The following is a 17,096-nucleotide window of genomic DNA, read 5'->3' as shown; positions in this document are numbered from 1 at the left end:
CCCAGTGCCCCACCCAGACCCTGCTATTTACAGCTTGCTGTCAAATGCCCTTAAGAAAATGCGGAATACAGGAATTAAAGCATGCACATAGAGCCCTGACAGGCAGAAAATATTGTGTTAGCTAATATTTATTGAGTGTCAGCATTATGCCAGTTGCTACACAAACAAAAAAGAAAGCATGGTCCCTATGCCAGAACATATGTATATTCTACTTTGAGTGTTGTCACCCAGCCATTTCCAACCAGGCTGCCTAGCTTTGCTGTCCCTTTCTGGTCCATGAGAGAGCTGAACTCACTAGTGCCAGGGGGAGTAGCTGTGGCAGCCCACCAGCCATGGTGAGAAGATCCAGGCTGTGCATTTGCTGAGTTCTTGCACATCACCTGGGTGAGTGACTGTCACCACACCCACATGGAACTGGACTTTGTAAAAAGAGCCATGGGGTTGAAAAGCAGAGAATTATTTATTTATGCTGAATTATGTCCTCACCCCCCTGGGGAGCATGGGCAGACCTGTGAAGCTCCATTTTTCTTCCAGGCTCCTTCAACCTGGAGGGGGATGCAGTGAGTCTGCAGTGATACAGAAATCCACGTGGGATCCCTGACCTCTTCTGCTGCCCAAAGCCACAAGAGAGGAGATATCTTCTGCATAGCCTGTTTCCAGGTAGGTGTGGCAGTCTTGTTTTCTCATAACCACATAGGAAAACATTTGTCACAACATATAATGCCTACAGCTGGTCTCCAAAACACTTGTTGGCATAAAATTCCAAAAAAAAAAAAAAAAAAGTTTCACATTCGTTCTGCTATTCAAAGGCAATAAAAAACCATTTCTGACTTGTTACATCAACAGACTTTTCTGTTAACTTCAGTGATTAAAAATGTCAGAACCCTTCCTCATGTGGAGCTGAGTGGAGCTACCAGAACATTACCTGAGCATTCATCTCCAGTATTTCACTGCCGGGCATCACCTATGCCTGACTTGGGCAATTATTCAAAGATGCCGAGGCATCAAAAACGATCTGAATCATTCTGTCGATCTTTTTTTTCATCCAGCTATTATCCCATAGCTCTGTTTGAATTTGGGTAGCCTGAGGTCAGAAAGAGAAGCGCCATTTTTCTTGTAAAGCAAAAATACTTGACTAAGAAAAAGTGAGCTAATAAAAATGGAAAGGTAAATTTAAAGTCACTATTTAGAGTGCAGGAATTTGTCTAATCATATTGCTCTGGAATATTATTACAAGCAATGCATTCATGTTACATGGGAGGAGATACATCTGGGAGAGAAATGATCCATTCTGTTTCTGTGTTCAACATATGGGCATGTATAAAATAGGAAGATCTAAACTCTACCAATGTTCACAGTTTATTGTCTGTGAAGAAATAATGGAATTGCTTGAAAATTTCTGGTGAGAAGTATACGAATTTGAACACAGGTTAACACAGTTCACCCAACTTAATCAGTCTGGGTTACAGAAAATATAGACATGAAACAAATCTTTCTATCCGTATACAAGTCAGTGTAAAATTATTGGTCATTTTTCCACACCTCTCTGCAAGTTGCTGGTAGCAAGCAGAGATTTACTGGAGGAATTAAAGAGGCTTCATTCCTCCCACCACCAGCAGCTGTTCGGCCCTGCAGCCTTCCTGCGTAGGGCAGACTGCACCAATCCTTGGTATGTATGACTCATAGGAAAGTAATAAAACCTTGAGGCTAGAAGAGACCTCAGGAAGGATACCAGCTGATACAGAAGAGTTAGAGCAGCTCATGTAAGATCAGGATACAAGGAGCTGAAAGACACATGCAGGGGAAGCATCTGGGCGAGCTGTCCCAAGTGACAAAATTACTGGGACTCCTGCCCACATGGCCAACCCCTTGCATGGTCTGGAGCATGGCGTAGTGATGGTCACCAGAGCAATTCCTAAAGGGAGTTGTGCAGATAACACATAAAAGCCATATGCAAGAAATGCCAGCCTCTAGACTCAATGTTCAACTATGGATTGACCGAGCAGTTCAGGAAACGCATGGGCTCCACAGGTTTTCCAGGGACTGATTTTTTTTTTCATTGCATCCCAGTAGCTGAGGCACTGAATCAGAATTCAGAATTCTTCTTTCATTCTCAGTATTTTACAAATTTAATTCATATATTCTTGGATTATGCCCACACTTTGTTATAAATTGTGTCATATGTGTATTTCCATTTTGTTAACGTGATGTGCATTTGGGCAGCTGTCATGTCATGCCTGGAATGTGATGAAAACAAGAGGTCCTGACTGCTCACTACTGAGGAGCTCCCAGGGCAGTTCTCACAGGAGCAGGGGTGTTAACCCTGATATCCTGGTCAAATTCCAACAAGGCTAATTATATCCCACTTACCTAAAAATCTGCCATGCTTTCCCTGCTTGCTGCAAGGTTTTGCTATGTGAAACAGACTCTCTTCTGATCTTTTTAAACGCTATGGTCTTCCACATCAGATGGGGTTGTATTTAGGGGGTAGCTAAACTTAGTTCTCAGGTTGTTAAATTTATTGTCCAATGCAGGAATGCTGGACATAAACTGCCATTGTTACTAAACTGGATTCAAGGCAGAAATAATGCTGGAAGAAGAGTCTGCGTCACAAGTGTAAGGACAGCTACACGCAAGCAATGGTAATGTCCATAGTAACAGTATCCATTGATTTCCTGTATTTGGCCTTCTGCCTGAAGGACATTATGAGAAGGATCAATGTGCGTGGGGGCTGAACATTGAACAAAACTGTGGGGGAAGAGTGGCACAGGTGACTGCACGCTGGAGGTAAGATCAAGGTGTCCAAGAGGAGACGAAGGGGGCTGTGCTTCTTTCTGAGTCTGTTTCAAGTAGACTACATTATGTTGAGGTTGCTTTTGACAGTGTAGTCATTCAATACCTTATAGTATGTGAGTTTTTCTGAGGCTCTCAGGCCTACTTCTTTCATGTATGTATGAAATGGTACTAAGAGATTATTTTAGCTTTGCAAAGCTGCAGTGGTATCAAACAATGGGAAAAAAATATATATATGTTTATAGTTTTGTCTAAAGAGTAAATTATCAAAGATGACTTTGAAGTTGCAAGATTCTATCTTATTATTTGTTTTTAAAGACAGTGTAGATGTGGTGTGCAATGCAAATGGCCACACAATAATCCCAGTGAGGCTTTTTACTTCTTGTTTAGAAATAAATATTTCCAGAAGGAAAACAAATCATGTAAATGCATTTCTGCCCCTTTATCTACTGGAATCTCATCTATCTCATTATCTTTTTTGTACAAGCTGCCACCAAAATGAACAGATATTACAGATTCATTTAGAATTGCCCAAAGCAGACATAAGAGTGGATACCATTCTTACCGCTGTTTCTTATCTCTGTGCCTGCAAATCAAAGTTGCATCTTTGTCTGCAGAGGTTCCTGCTGATATGTGAGTCAGCAAAGCCACCTCCTTATTGCTCACCTTGTGTGGCAGAGACCTACATTCACAGATTTTCTACTCCATGATGCACATGCGTGCATATGTACATACACACACACACACATATATATGTATTTACACACACATTGTTTAGATTGTTGGCAGCATAGCAGTAGTGTTACCTAGAAGAATTATTTCAGATTGCTTCAAATTTTTAGTTGAATAGATGACAGTAGAATATGTATTTGATAAATTAACTGTGAAGTTGTTCACACACAAGTATATGCACTTGAAGCTATTCTTGTTTTTTGAAGACAGGTGCCTTTAGCACAACTAGCAACCTTCAAAAATGAGAATAAGGGCACAGAGTCTTAAAAGCCTCTTCCTGTCTACTGTGTCTCCCCGGACAGGCTGAGGCCACATTAATGGAAAAGCACAGAGTGAACAAGATGACCTAGCAGATGCTACCAGGATGTACTGTACTTTTCCTAAGATAAATAAAGCCTGCTGTCTTCAGCAGTATCAGCAAACCCCACATATTCTTTAGAGTGTAATAAAATATAGTATTATAGAGTTCCAAATTGCTCTGTAAGTCCATATTCTGTTCAATGTTATTAGTTCTCCTTATTCTGTTTAACATACCTAAATATTAATTACATGACTATGGCATAAAATATCCATCTATCTAGCTCATTTTTACTGTCTTAAATGGGAGCTTCGAATAAAACAACAGCATACAAAGTAAACTCTGAACTATTGCAATTTAGGACTTCAGATTTCAGACTTATAAGCTGCTTTTAACCAAAAGTCCAAAAGACTTTGAGTTCCTGTAAAAAACTACAGCAACAAAAAGGCACTCAATTTCTGCAAGGACTCACCGATTTATCATCTCAGAACTATAAAAGAGCTGGGAAAAAGAAACTCTCCCTTCACTAAAGATGACTTTGTATTTCTTTTTTTTACTGTAGAAATGTTTGTACATCAGATGAACAAATCTTAAAGTTCCTCTGAGAAGAGAAGGATTTCTTTCAGGTTAACAAGTGCAGATGCCATCATCAGTTTTCTCAGACACGCGCAGCACACAAATTCAGGACAAAATTTCAGATTATTCTTGTTCCAGCAGAGCCAGCTTATAGTTTCTCACCCTAATCAGCAAAGCAGAATTTTTCTACTCCTAGAGATAGGTTTTGTTTTGAAAGAAATCATTCTTACAATGGAAGATGGCTTTGCAGCCATCTTCACTGCCTCTATTTAGCCCTTCTGTGCTTGAAATCTTATCCTTTCTCCAGAAGCACAGAGCTAGTTGTATAAACTGGCAGCTAATTTCCATCTCCCTGTCCACAGGGAAATAGGTGATTTTTTTTGCTTCTTAAAGACTGTTGCTTTCAGCAGCACTTTTTTTTTTTATGGTCAGTATAGTACTGCCTCCAGCACCTTGTTTCTAAGAGTGACAAGCTGTCCTAAGCCCAGTAAATACTCATAATGAGTGGTTATAGAAAAACAGAAAATCAGGAGATTCTTTCCATAGCAGAGTCTCAGCTCTGCAGTGTGTCCTGCACAGCCTGAGTTATCCCATAATACTTGAACCATCATTAGGCCACAGAATGTTACAAGGGACTGTAGGCCAAAAGAGCTCATTGCTTTATATGACTGCTCTTATATCATATTTTTTTTTTCCTGTCTAACATAATTGTGTTATTATTCTTATATATTTCTAATCCTATTTGAATCCTGTTCTGCTCTTGATCATTCGGATCTCACCTGGAAAACGGGTAATTGTCACTATTTGTCTTACTAGCAAGATATTTATCTAGGCTTTTCCAATTATCTGCTGATATTTCCCTTATGTAATGGGAAACATGAAGTCATCTGATACCAAGATTTGAGTAAATCTAGCTCATGTTTAAATTGCCTCAAATGTTACAAAGTCAAGATGCGTAGAAATCACAGTATACAATATTCTGCTAAGAGTTAAAACAGCCATTTTGAAGAAGTTTTCTACATCCCAAGTTCTGGGTCAAGAGATAGAGCTACATATATGCCATTTGATGCATGAACTTCCACAGTGCATTACAATTCTTCCATCCTGAAGCAAAATACTACCTGAGCTGTTCTACTGTATCAGCTGAAAATCAATAAGGAACTGCAGATCTATAAAAGCGGGCATCTGAGTGGTATAGAAGACTATGACATGGAAGATGGATTCATTTTCAGTTTTGTCATGTTTCTCTCCTGTACTTCCATAATCAAAAATGTATCACTTCAGCAGAATGCTTAAAAATTCATACATGTGACCTAATGCTTCACTGAACTTTAAGATGTCAGTTTGGAAAGAGAAAGATGGAAAATTTGGACTTCGTATTTTAAACAATTTCCTTACAATAGGCTTTTCTGGTCTGTTGATCCTTGTCTCAAGTGGAACTGGTGAGATACATCCTCAAGAGGACAGTAACACTGCTGAAAACACTTGGAAATATTTCCTGGCTGTGTCTTAATTATAGAAGTCAACTGAGAGACAGGTGGTGGTCTGTCGTATTACTCTTCCAAGAGCCTCATATTTATTATTCTCAGTTGATAAAAGTGTCCTTACTTGAAGTTGTACAAGTTAATCTCTGCCAGTTTAGCCCAGGAATACAAGATTGCTTTCGACCTGCTTTTCCATATCCCTGCTTTTAAGACATCACCTTCATCAAATGCTGGGATGTGATGTGTCTTCTTTTCTGTAGATGTGTGACGTGCAAAACAATTTAATGCAGCATGTAGCATCTATGACATCACAACTATTCCCTGCCAACACTTTAGCAAGTTTCCATTTTCTGTATCCAGCTTCAGGCCTTTCCCAGGGCTCTGTTGCTTTAAGATGCAGAGGGCTGGTTCAGAGCTTCACACACTGAAGCTGTCAGCAGAGTTTGCAATGTCCTGCAAACCTTGAATTGGATGTAGGATTTTGTATTGGCTTGGTATTATTTACAGTGTTTCACTGTTTGTGATTAGGTTTGCAGGAAAGCTGACTGCAAAGTTCTGATCTGGATTTCTCCAAAGTGTTTGGTTCCGTTCTGGGCTGCAGCATGCTGTAGTCAGCATTTGTTCATATCAACATCTGTAAAACATTTGGCATTACTTGAAAATATTAGTCACAATTGTAAAACTAATAAAAATCCTTCTTTTTTATTTTAACTATAAGGTGGTCATATATGCTGGGCACTCATCATTGATTTAGATGTTATCTCTCTGCTAGTAATATTTTTGCTGTGCTTGCTCCAGAGCCTGGATTTTTGATCTGGGAGCAATTCTCAGCTGAGAAAATTCATTCAACTGAAGCTCTGTGCCAGAACTTGGAGGACTTGCAGTTGATTTACATCCAGCTGCTCTGTACCGATTTGTACCAGTTCTCAAAACTCTCTGACAAACTCCACGGTAGATTTTCAGCGTGTCCTAATAAGCAGCACTTTCTTGTGCAAAGGGAGGCTTCTCAGTTGATCGCCTGGACTATAATAAAGATGAGGACTTTGTATAGATATATTAAACACTCTAAATGAAAGGTATTAGCAAAGTGTTTTGAAATAAGGGCTTCACTATATGAATTACTTACCTCTGAAATGCAGTGTTACTGAAGCAAATTAACTAAATCTGGAGGCACTTTCCCCAGCAGATATATGCCTACAGTTGTGTCTAAATGCAACACGGGATGAATAAAGTCCTGAGTGCCATGTGGTAAAAAGCACTTTTCATGTGGCACAAGCACTTCAACCCATGAATTTGCAATTAAAATGAATTTCAAGAGGCATTTTACTGAGATTACTTAAGGCATTTGTCAAGTATACGCCAAATATTCACTGCTTATTGGGCTTTCTGAGTCAGAAAATCTTCAGTAATTGTGTATACTTTCCTTCACTATGGACTAAATAAGGACCAACCACTTCTTAGCTGCTGTGGCTTGAAACAGAGTCAGATATTATGATTTGGTGACTTGTTATGCTGAAATAACTCAGTCATGCAGCCACAGCCAGAGGGTGTATACCTACAGAACTGAAATTTGCTATCAAATTATGAGAACACCCCTCATACAGGCACTGCTTATGCTTCAGACTACACAATTTATATATGACAGCATGCTTTTTCTTGCTATGTCTACCAAAATGTCTCAACTTTCAGGTTACAGAATGTGACCCACTTCCAGTTTTTGCTGGGTAAAGTCAGAAGTTATCTTTGTGTGTGTGTAATCTTGTAAAAATTGATTCACTTTGGCTTGTTTCAACTCCAGAAGTCAGTCAGCAGGAATTGCACCCTTGGTTCCCAGGAAGCAGAGATGAGCTGGTGCAGAGTGTCCTTGAAAATTTGCCCTGTATGCCCATTGGTGATAGTGCATAGCTGTGCTGAGCGCTTCAGTGACAGACCTTTTTTCCCAAGTATGGTTATGATGTCTTTGTTTATAGAATACTTTTCTAAACCAGGTCCAGCATCATGCCTACAAAATTAGTAATCGCATTTTTGGCAAGTATTAAGTCATACTATCTGCAGATTGTTCATAGCTGGTTTAGGCCTAAATAAAATTTGCTCTTTGTTCTGAGATTAACTTTCACTTCTACTTGGGCAGAGCTTCGGCTTACTCATTTATCTGCCAAATGTCACTTCACTGAGTCTATCCTCCCACCCAAAAGAGGAAGCTCCTTCAGAGCTACATTTGCTGATCTTGGAAAATAACATCTAAGGCTCCCTTAAACAATGACCATAAAGGATACTTCCGAGATAGCAGCCATTAGTATGATGCTATTAGTATCAACCTCAGCTCTTTTGTTCTTGTGTTTTGAAGAGCCTCAGGGAGGATTGTGGGTGCACCTTTCCCACTGGTGTCTTTTGTTGACTGACCTGGAAGAAGTAGGTGACCTTTTAGGCTATAGTGAGTTTGTCTGGGGCTCTTCATTCCATCTGGTCCACTGTTCTGCTAAGTGTTCCCATTCCTCAATAAATGTGTACAAGCAGCACCCTGGGCTAGCTGTCACCCACTCACTTTCTGAACACAGAGGAGAAAAGGAGCACATGAGGAGAGCACGGTGAGTGGGAGTCGTTTCCCTGCCTTCCTGCTCTCGTCAGGCACACGTTAATTATGACAGTAGTTTGAACATCAAAGAAAGTAGACATGAGAAGTAAAGATGTGAGCCGACAGAAAAAGAGAAAGAGGAAAGAATAGGTGTGGTGTTACAAGAGGAGGTGTGTGGTAGATCTAAGGGCTTAACTTCCATGAGGTAATTATAGAAGCATAAACAATAAATCAGGCTTTATCTGGCAAACCTTTGACCATAAGAAAAAAGGAAGATACATCAGTGGGATTATAGGATCTAGCTCTGTAAGGCATAGGGTATAGTTATGCAGTTTTGGGCCCTCGGTTTTTCTTTGAGCAGCTTGATAGCAAGGCATGCATCAAAACTATTACTGAAAACATGTTGTGGGTTTCTTGTATCTTCAACTGAAGGAGAAAGCTGTTACTGATTACTGGCTACGCCGGTTGTATTTCAGGTCTGGGCTCGTGTGGTGGTTTTCTTTTCAGCTCTGAAGTCAGGTAGCTGTGTGATAACCTCCTTCTTCCCCACTAGGAAAGACCTCCAAGAGTCCACTCCTGTGACAGATCTATGCAGTAGAAAGAACTAAGGTGGAGACAAAGGCTCTTCTTCTGCCTTTTTCCCCATCCCTATCCCCTTCCCCACTTCGGCAGCACCAGAGTGAAAATCAGGCTCCTTCCCTTCATGCTTATGGTGAAATCTGTATCACCATTGTCTAATTAACAAAATGATTTGTAAAGATTTTATCTTTGATCTTGCAAAACGAGAGTAGCTTTAAGAAAAGCCAGATACTTTAAAGATTACCACATGGTTTTAATAGCATTTTCTACTTTGTGTCAGAACTTGAATGAACAAGATATGAACAGTATTCCTATTGTCACCACATTTCACTGTGTTATCGCGTTTGCTAATATTTCCTAGTTAAAAAAAATTTGGCAGCTATTATGAAGCTGATGTAACTTAATATCTGCTTCTAACTCCATCAGTAGAGCCTGTTCCAAAGCCTACTGAAGCTGCTAGAAACTTGCTCTCTGGCTTCAGTCAGTTTGAGATCTGAAGTACAGAAAGGGAATGTATGCTCAGAAGGTTTCCCACCTTTCAGATCCCATTCCTTTTCTCTCTTCAGCTATGCAAAAGCTCTCACCACATTGCAGAGCACAGTGTGGTTTGGATGCTGTATGCACATATGTGAACATGATGGGTTTATGGGTGTATTTTTGCTGACAAACTGAAATTATGGGAGAAAGAGAGAGGAAGTACTTTGTTTCAGATTTGAAGTTATATTTTTGAATTGTAAATAGAGTTCCTGAGAAGTTAAACAAAAAAAAAAAAAATGTTTTCATTCCTTTGCAGCTGAAAGTACACAGAATAAAAATTGAGAGGAGGAGTGGTGAAAGATGACGTCCTGGACTCTTCCGTTTTGTTTTCTCCCCATTACTGCCATGCTCCTTCACTTTCATGACAGGGGTGAGTCTAAACTAGTGCACAGATTGCTCTTCCACTTCATAGCCAGGCAGCTGCTTCCTGCCCTGATAACTAATTTCATTTATTTCCTTTTCAGAAGACGGGCTGCCCTGGGTGGTAATTACAGTTGGTTAATTTTGGCACAATGTGATTAAAAGCAGATTGATATAAATCACTGAACAGTGTAGCTTATGAAAACGCAAGTTAGAGTAGTGCCCCAACCACAGTGCTGTCATGAGAGAAGCTGAAAGCCAGATGTTGGTCTAATCATGATAGAAATAATCTAGTAGCTGTCTTTATCCTCTGGAGCTTGAAAGCCTTACCTAATGTTTTTTGTCAGCCAGATACCCCAGTATTGCAATACATATTGAATGTTTTAGAGGATCAGAATTTGGTTTATTTTCTTGGCTTATAGGTGGATATTCTGGAAGTAGGTTTCTGTACATGATCTGTGGGAGCCTCAGGTGAAGAGCACCTACTAGGGAATAATAGATATTCTGAATATCTAAGGCATCCAAGTGTCCTGGGCATTCAAAATCTTACTTTATTTTAAAGTAACCTATGTGAGGTTGTGTCATATAGAATAATGAACAAATAATGAGTGCTTCTGGAATCAGCAGAGGTGGATATATGTGTGTACACCGAATGTAATTAAAACTACAAACAGATCCTTCCTGCATCTCACTGCATTTATCAGAGAAAAGAAACTACATTAATTGAAAATAGGGCCTACAAGTTAAAGTCTTTATTTTTTGCATAGCAGAGATGTGATAGGATGAGTTCACCTTAAGTTAAATGTGAGTGCCCCAAATACAAGCTTGTTTCAGGCTCTGTATGACTTGAAATGTGAGGCTGTCCTGACTACTGTGCACCCATAGATGATTTCTGCAGGCTGAGGAATAAGCATGGCGGCTCCTGAGCCAGCATCCTGCCCATCACTTTCACCTGGCACTGTCATCTCCTCTGAGATGCCCTGCGTGATACTGGGGTGACACAAGGAGCAGCTAGGGAGAGATGAAGCTATGGTCCACAATGACACAGTGAGTGTGTACTAACAGACACCATGTGCTACTGCTATCAGTTTTGATACCAGATTATTCACTGGGCTCTGCAATATGCAAATGGTAGAAAATCTATTAATTTGCCTGGGCTGAACAAAAGGTCTTCTTAAAGACCATCATCTGCTTTCTAAAATAATATAGTTCAGATGAAAGGCACCTAAAAAGTCATCAAGTCCAGCTACCATGGGTGGCATAAAAACATTCAGTTCAGGGAGAATTTATTCCCACCAAAAATGTCTTTTTTCTAGGGACAAACTCTGCACTTCTTTCAGAGCTGTTTTGCACTGGTATGTGCAGCCTACATTTTGTAATACTTTTAACAAAAGAAAAATGTAAGAAGAGGGAACTCCTTTGTTTTGCTTGAGACTTGTGCCAGAACAGTCTGTAAAGAATTGGCAGTGTCCTGATCAGAAAGAAATAAATTATGGGGGCACTATTTAATATCTTTATGCATCTTTGTGCAAATACATTTGGAAATGTCAATGTGAATGTGAAAAAAATAACATCTGTGGAGAGATGGAAATGAGGAGTGAGGAAAAAAGAGAAAAAGAGAAGGGGAGTGTAAGCTACTAAGAGCACAGCCACTCGGCCAGCTACCTGCATAGGACAGTGACCAAAGTCTCTGCCCAATACAGTTTTTGTATTCTCTGATATGAATTTCCTTCAACAGTAAAACACAATTTTCCTGAGCTCTCTTTTTATTTTCCTACCAAAAAGGATGTTCTGGAGAATCTTTGCTTTGTCACATTGCAATTACTGCAGAAAGGATGATAAAGTTTGTGGGAAGGAGGAATATTGAAAAAGAGTTAACTAAAATTAAGGCAACATGTTTGGGTTTTTTGTTGTTGTTTTTATCCTAAAATAAAGTTTCATTTTCAAAATATGGGAGAGTGGGTTTTTTTTGTGTTTGGGTTTTTTTTTTTTCATTTTAAGAAAAGCTTCCAAATTAGGACAGAAAGATGATTTTTTTCTCATTCCCAGTCGACCAAAAGAATACTCCAGTCTTTTATTTTAACCATCTGTGCTTTGTTTTAACCGTGAATGTGTATAATCAAGGAATTACACTGAGATCTGCTCCCATTCCACGGAAGACTCAGAGCACAACACCACTGATTCTTCAGAGTAACCTTCTCTTGCACTGGGCTCCACACCATGTACTGCTTAAATCTGAGCATACGCACTTTCAGAGTCAAGGCTTTGCAAGATCTGGACTGTTTCTTTGATGAATAGGATATGGTGCCAAAATTTGCCAGATCCTGCCTGTACAAAACAGAGGCTTAGAATTAACACCGTATATGTTTAATGGCAGAAAAAACCTGACTTGTTCCTCTGGTGGAAGGGAGTCTTATGCACAACAGTATCTCTGGATTGCATTTGTTACTTTCACAGACATAATGACTTTTCCATGTGTTTGCTGCTGCTGAAATCACCATTAAAAGAACTAAATTGATGGTATAAAATTCTTGTACTTTTGTGGTAACCATGTTCAAACAAAGCAAGAAATTTCACACTTTTTCAGAAGCTGTACCCTTGACACTAGGAGATATGGAAAAATAGGGAGAGGTGACGAGCGATTCTCAAATCGAGAATATCTAAGCCAGTAACAACACACAACACTGTTTTGTTTGTCCTTATTCCCCTGTAATCAGAGAAGACTGCAGATTCCTAGAAATTCAGCAGCTTGTCTTGTTGCTGGTATGGCACGGTGGTGGCACTGTGAGAGATTTCCAACAGTGCAAACCATGTGTTTTGTGTCTGTTCAGCACAAGCACTGGTGGGATAGTAAAATGCTTGCTCGAATCAAGATAATGTCAGTTGCTTATGCTCCTTAAAAATTTGCTGGTGCTAAGAAAATGTTGCTCTAATCATCTGAATGTTGCTGCTTTGAAAAAGTATGCATATGAAATCCCACATATGTGACAACGATTTTGAAAAAGCAATGATCACTGCAACTAAAGCATTTGCATCTGTTAAAAGCACAGCTTGCTCTTTCACTAGTGTCAAAGCTGCTGGCACAGAATTCAAAGTACTGGATTGGCAACTCTATCAGGAAGCAAGTGCAGCACAAAGCCATAATAGCTGTCTTGGTTTGCTTTTGTTATCTAAAAAATTCCAAGTGCTTTGGATAACAGAAGGTGCCACATAACTATGGAAGCTGTTGGGCAGCAGCTTGACAGCCATATGCATGTATCGATAATGTATGCACAGCCTCATCTTTAACTACGTGTTTTCCTTTAGCAGCTGTGGCAACAGTGGTGAGTTCAAACAATTCCCACACAGTGAAAATACAGCTGGAGGCAATGGATTTTCTACTGAGGGCACAGAAGACACAAGCACTCTGGTAACTTAAAGAATTTCAGAGGGGCCAAAGCAACCTTAGTGCACACTCTCTAATCTATGCCAACTGTGTTGCAAAGATTCCCATCCTAACATTAACCAGCTCACTGTGAAGTCGTGGACAGTGCAGAAAGGCAGGGATATTGGAAGCCAGTTCAGCACTGTGGTGAAGCAGCACTCCTGCTCCTGGTGCTCATGCTAATGCATGTGGGTCACCAGGGCTATCTCTGCACTGCTGCCAAGGTTAAGCCAGTTCATGGTTCTCTGCACCTGTGAAGTAAACCTTTTTTCTCTGAAAACTCTTTTTTTGCCTTCTCAGACAATGAGCATGGAAGAGGTGAGACAGTATGGGAGCAGCTGCAAACAGAATCCAAGCTCAGCTAGGAGAAGGTATATGTGGCTGGCTATGAGGGTGCAGGAAATTCAGGCAACTTTCATTTGGAAAGGACAAGCAAAATCTCTCCATGTCAGAACTTTAGAGATTTGTTTTATATGCTGCCTCGTGCTCTGTGTAATGAAATCCAGACCACATACGGGACCAAATCCTGCAGTTGTCATTGTCTTACAAGTCCTATCCAAACTTCAACCAACCATTAGGTGCTCCCCTGACAAAGATAAAATCTTTGTGTTCCAAATTTTCTGAAGTGTCTTTCATTAGAATAAATGTCTCCTGCCCAGTAGCTGAAGAACGTTCATCATAAAGAGCCTTTGTCAGGGATGGAGCACAGCAGAGCTTCCTGAGGATTTCTTTCCATTATGAAACTGAGGTGGGTCTGTCCTCCCTACTCATTTTAATTTGTTCATTTTTTCCTAGGAAACAAGTACTGCTCTGGTTTTCATTTTCTACAGGCTGCCTGACTATCTTGGAGTCTGGAGCTGAGGGAAAGGGAAAGGTTGTTATCCCTAATGGTGTTGCCTTTTATCATCAACATTGGCTGGTAGTACAGAAGAGGAGTACATCAGCAAAGAGTATAAAAGCCACTTCTACACACATAGTCCACGTGGACTATTCAGCAACAGAAGTTGTGCAGGATTTGTGATGTGTTCTCCCACTTATTCTCTCTGAAATATTTCTTAGTACATTTGGAATATGTTTTCACTTTTAAAATCTGACCTTTTACAAATAAAGTGGTATCTGCCCAGATAGTTCTTATTGTTAGGCAGCACTAGTATTGCTTCATTGTTAATATCTTTCCAGCTGTCCTCTTCTCTTCTCTTCTCTTCTCTTCTCTTCTCTTCTCTTCTCTTCTCTTCTCTTCTCTTCTCTTCTCTTCTCTTCTCTTCTCTTCTCTTCTCTTCTCTTCTCTTCTCTTCTCTTCTCTTCTCTTCTCTTCTCTTCTCTTCTCTTCTCTTCTTTTTCTCTTCTCTTCCTCCTCCTCCTTCTTCTCCTCCTCTCTTTCTCCCTCTTCCTCTCTTTCTCCCTCTCCCTCTTCCTCTCCTTCTTCCTCTGTTGCTCAAGAATCTCATGGCTCTGTCGCTGGGATCTATTTTAGAGCTACCAATCTTGAGGATAGGAAAGCACATCTCCGTAGCCTGGAACAAAGTATCTAATTCCTGTAGTAGGCTGATTTAGATGTGCCTCTAGAGATGGCTACCTCAGACATGGTTAAATCTCTCCAGAAGGCGCTGAGGATCCCTTTCCTACTAGGGAGCTGGTTCACATGCATCTTTCCTCAGGTGCCAGTTTGTCCTTGAGATTTCTATATGAATGTTACAGAAACTACTTCAGTTTCCCTTGAGTGCTTACATCACAGATATGATTGTTTCTAACACAGCACAAGAAGAAATCTCACACAAAAATAAAAGACCTGAAAAGGTGTATTTTTATAAACTGGCTTGCAGAAATAAAAGAAAAGAATACCCTGTAAATCCACCTAAAAGACATCATAGTGGTAATGCAACTTCACTGTTTTCCAACTACTTTGAGATTGAATTGGGCTTTTGGCAATTTAATAACTTGAGCAAACAACTCTAAACTAGTCTTAGCTTTCTCCCTCACACACACTTCTTTAAATAAAGTTTAACTTGTAATATGGAATGTGAATTGTTTGGACTGTTAAATCATTCCAACTCAAAACCCACTCATCATAAATGTGTTGAAAGAAGAATATATTTCAGTACTGCGGCAGACTTTGAGTACAGTAGAGCAGCAGTCTTCAATCAACTAGACTTTCTTTCCAGAAACAGAAAATGAAAGCATAAGTGCCATATACATTTTTAAATGATTTATCTAAATTCAAAGAACTTTTTTGTGTCTGATTATAGCCGCGTATATGAATGGCTATGGATAACAGGTTTCTTTTGCTTTTCAAAATGATATATAACGAAGTTCCATGCAGAGACCTTCTATTTACACATCTGTTCAGCACCTGCCCATAATTACTTAGTTAGTTTTTATTATTAGGCTTGTCACCATATTAATGTAGCAGTACATTCAAATTGATTGTAATTGCAAATTTCCTGAAAAATCTTGGTTTCTGCAAGTATTTAATTAAACTGATATCCTAAATTAAAAATAATTATGTAACTGTACTCCACTACAATAACACATGCATACTTCTCTCTAAATAGAAAATGGGTATTTCACATAATTCATACAATATGTGGATTAATATTGTACAATCAAAGGTCAGTTTCCACTGGAAAAGGAGGAATAATTAACTTCAATATTTAGAAACCTGACATATTTCAATTAAGCAAGCAATTTGTCACAAACTTCATAAATCAAGTTATCAAGGAACAAGTTAATAATGGTTATAATAAATAGAGATGATGAAAAATAAGCCTACTCTTTTTTGTGGCATAATTTTGCTTGAGAAAATGGTTTATATAAAAAGCTTTCCATGGCTTCTAGGTCATGAGACCATATCTAGCATAGCTCAGTAACTAGTGACATTTATTTCCATCTAATGATTGCTTGGAGATCTGTGAAACAATTGGTTGCCTCTGCTAAATAGTCACTCACACAAATAAACCCTGTGGAAATTTCACATTTGTTGTTGAAAACACATTCGAAACTTTTACAGTACCTCATCTGGAAGGACAGTCAGGTACTGTCAGTTCAAGCTACTAGAACAATAGCCCAAAACATGCTTCCCAGGAGCCCAAAACTCACTTTGTTATTTTGTTTTTGTTGTTTTTTTTTTTTCTTCTGTCCTTCTTCTAGCCCACAGAGGCTGATTTTGCCTAGGAGAGGGAAGAAAGATAGGTGAACTGGCAGAAAAAATAGTAAGGTTTTGGTCAGATGCCTGCTGGCTTCTTTTCAATAGTCTCATCAAATTCACAGCTATTCTACAGAACATTTAGCTTCCACCAACGAGCCTTTTCTGTTGGGAAATTTCCAAAATGTTTGACCTGACGCTGCTCGTGCTTATCTTTAAGTAAACTGCAGAACCTGTTTTTCACAATGGCTGAGTTAATCCATTCAGAAATGCTAATGCCAATGAACACATATCCACTGAGCAGCAAAGTTAAGATCAGGATTTTGAACTCTCATAATTCAAAGAAAATATGAAACAGACTTCTGATTTGATCCACTATGGCTATAAGAAGTGAGTATGAAATACTGCTCCAAACTCTGCTCCAAACCATTCAAAGTCCAGTGGTTGCTCTCAGGATTTGATTTGAACTCTTACCTACAAGTTTGTCAGTATTAACTGTGTTCAGGCTTTTTTCCATGAAATTGGGATAAATAAAGTTAATCATGTTCCCTATGCAATATACACCCCTAATCTCAGATCTACTCTCAGTTCCACCT

This window comes from Phasianus colchicus, chromosome 2 (genome assembly GCF_987193195.1).
Source record: "Phasianus colchicus chromosome 2, bPhaCol1.hap1.1, whole genome shotgun sequence".
Taxonomy (NCBI): domain Eukaryota; kingdom Metazoa; phylum Chordata; class Aves; order Galliformes; family Phasianidae; genus Phasianus; species Phasianus colchicus.
The sequence above is the reverse complement of the archived record's forward strand: the minus strand, read 5'-3'. Positions refer to the sequence as shown.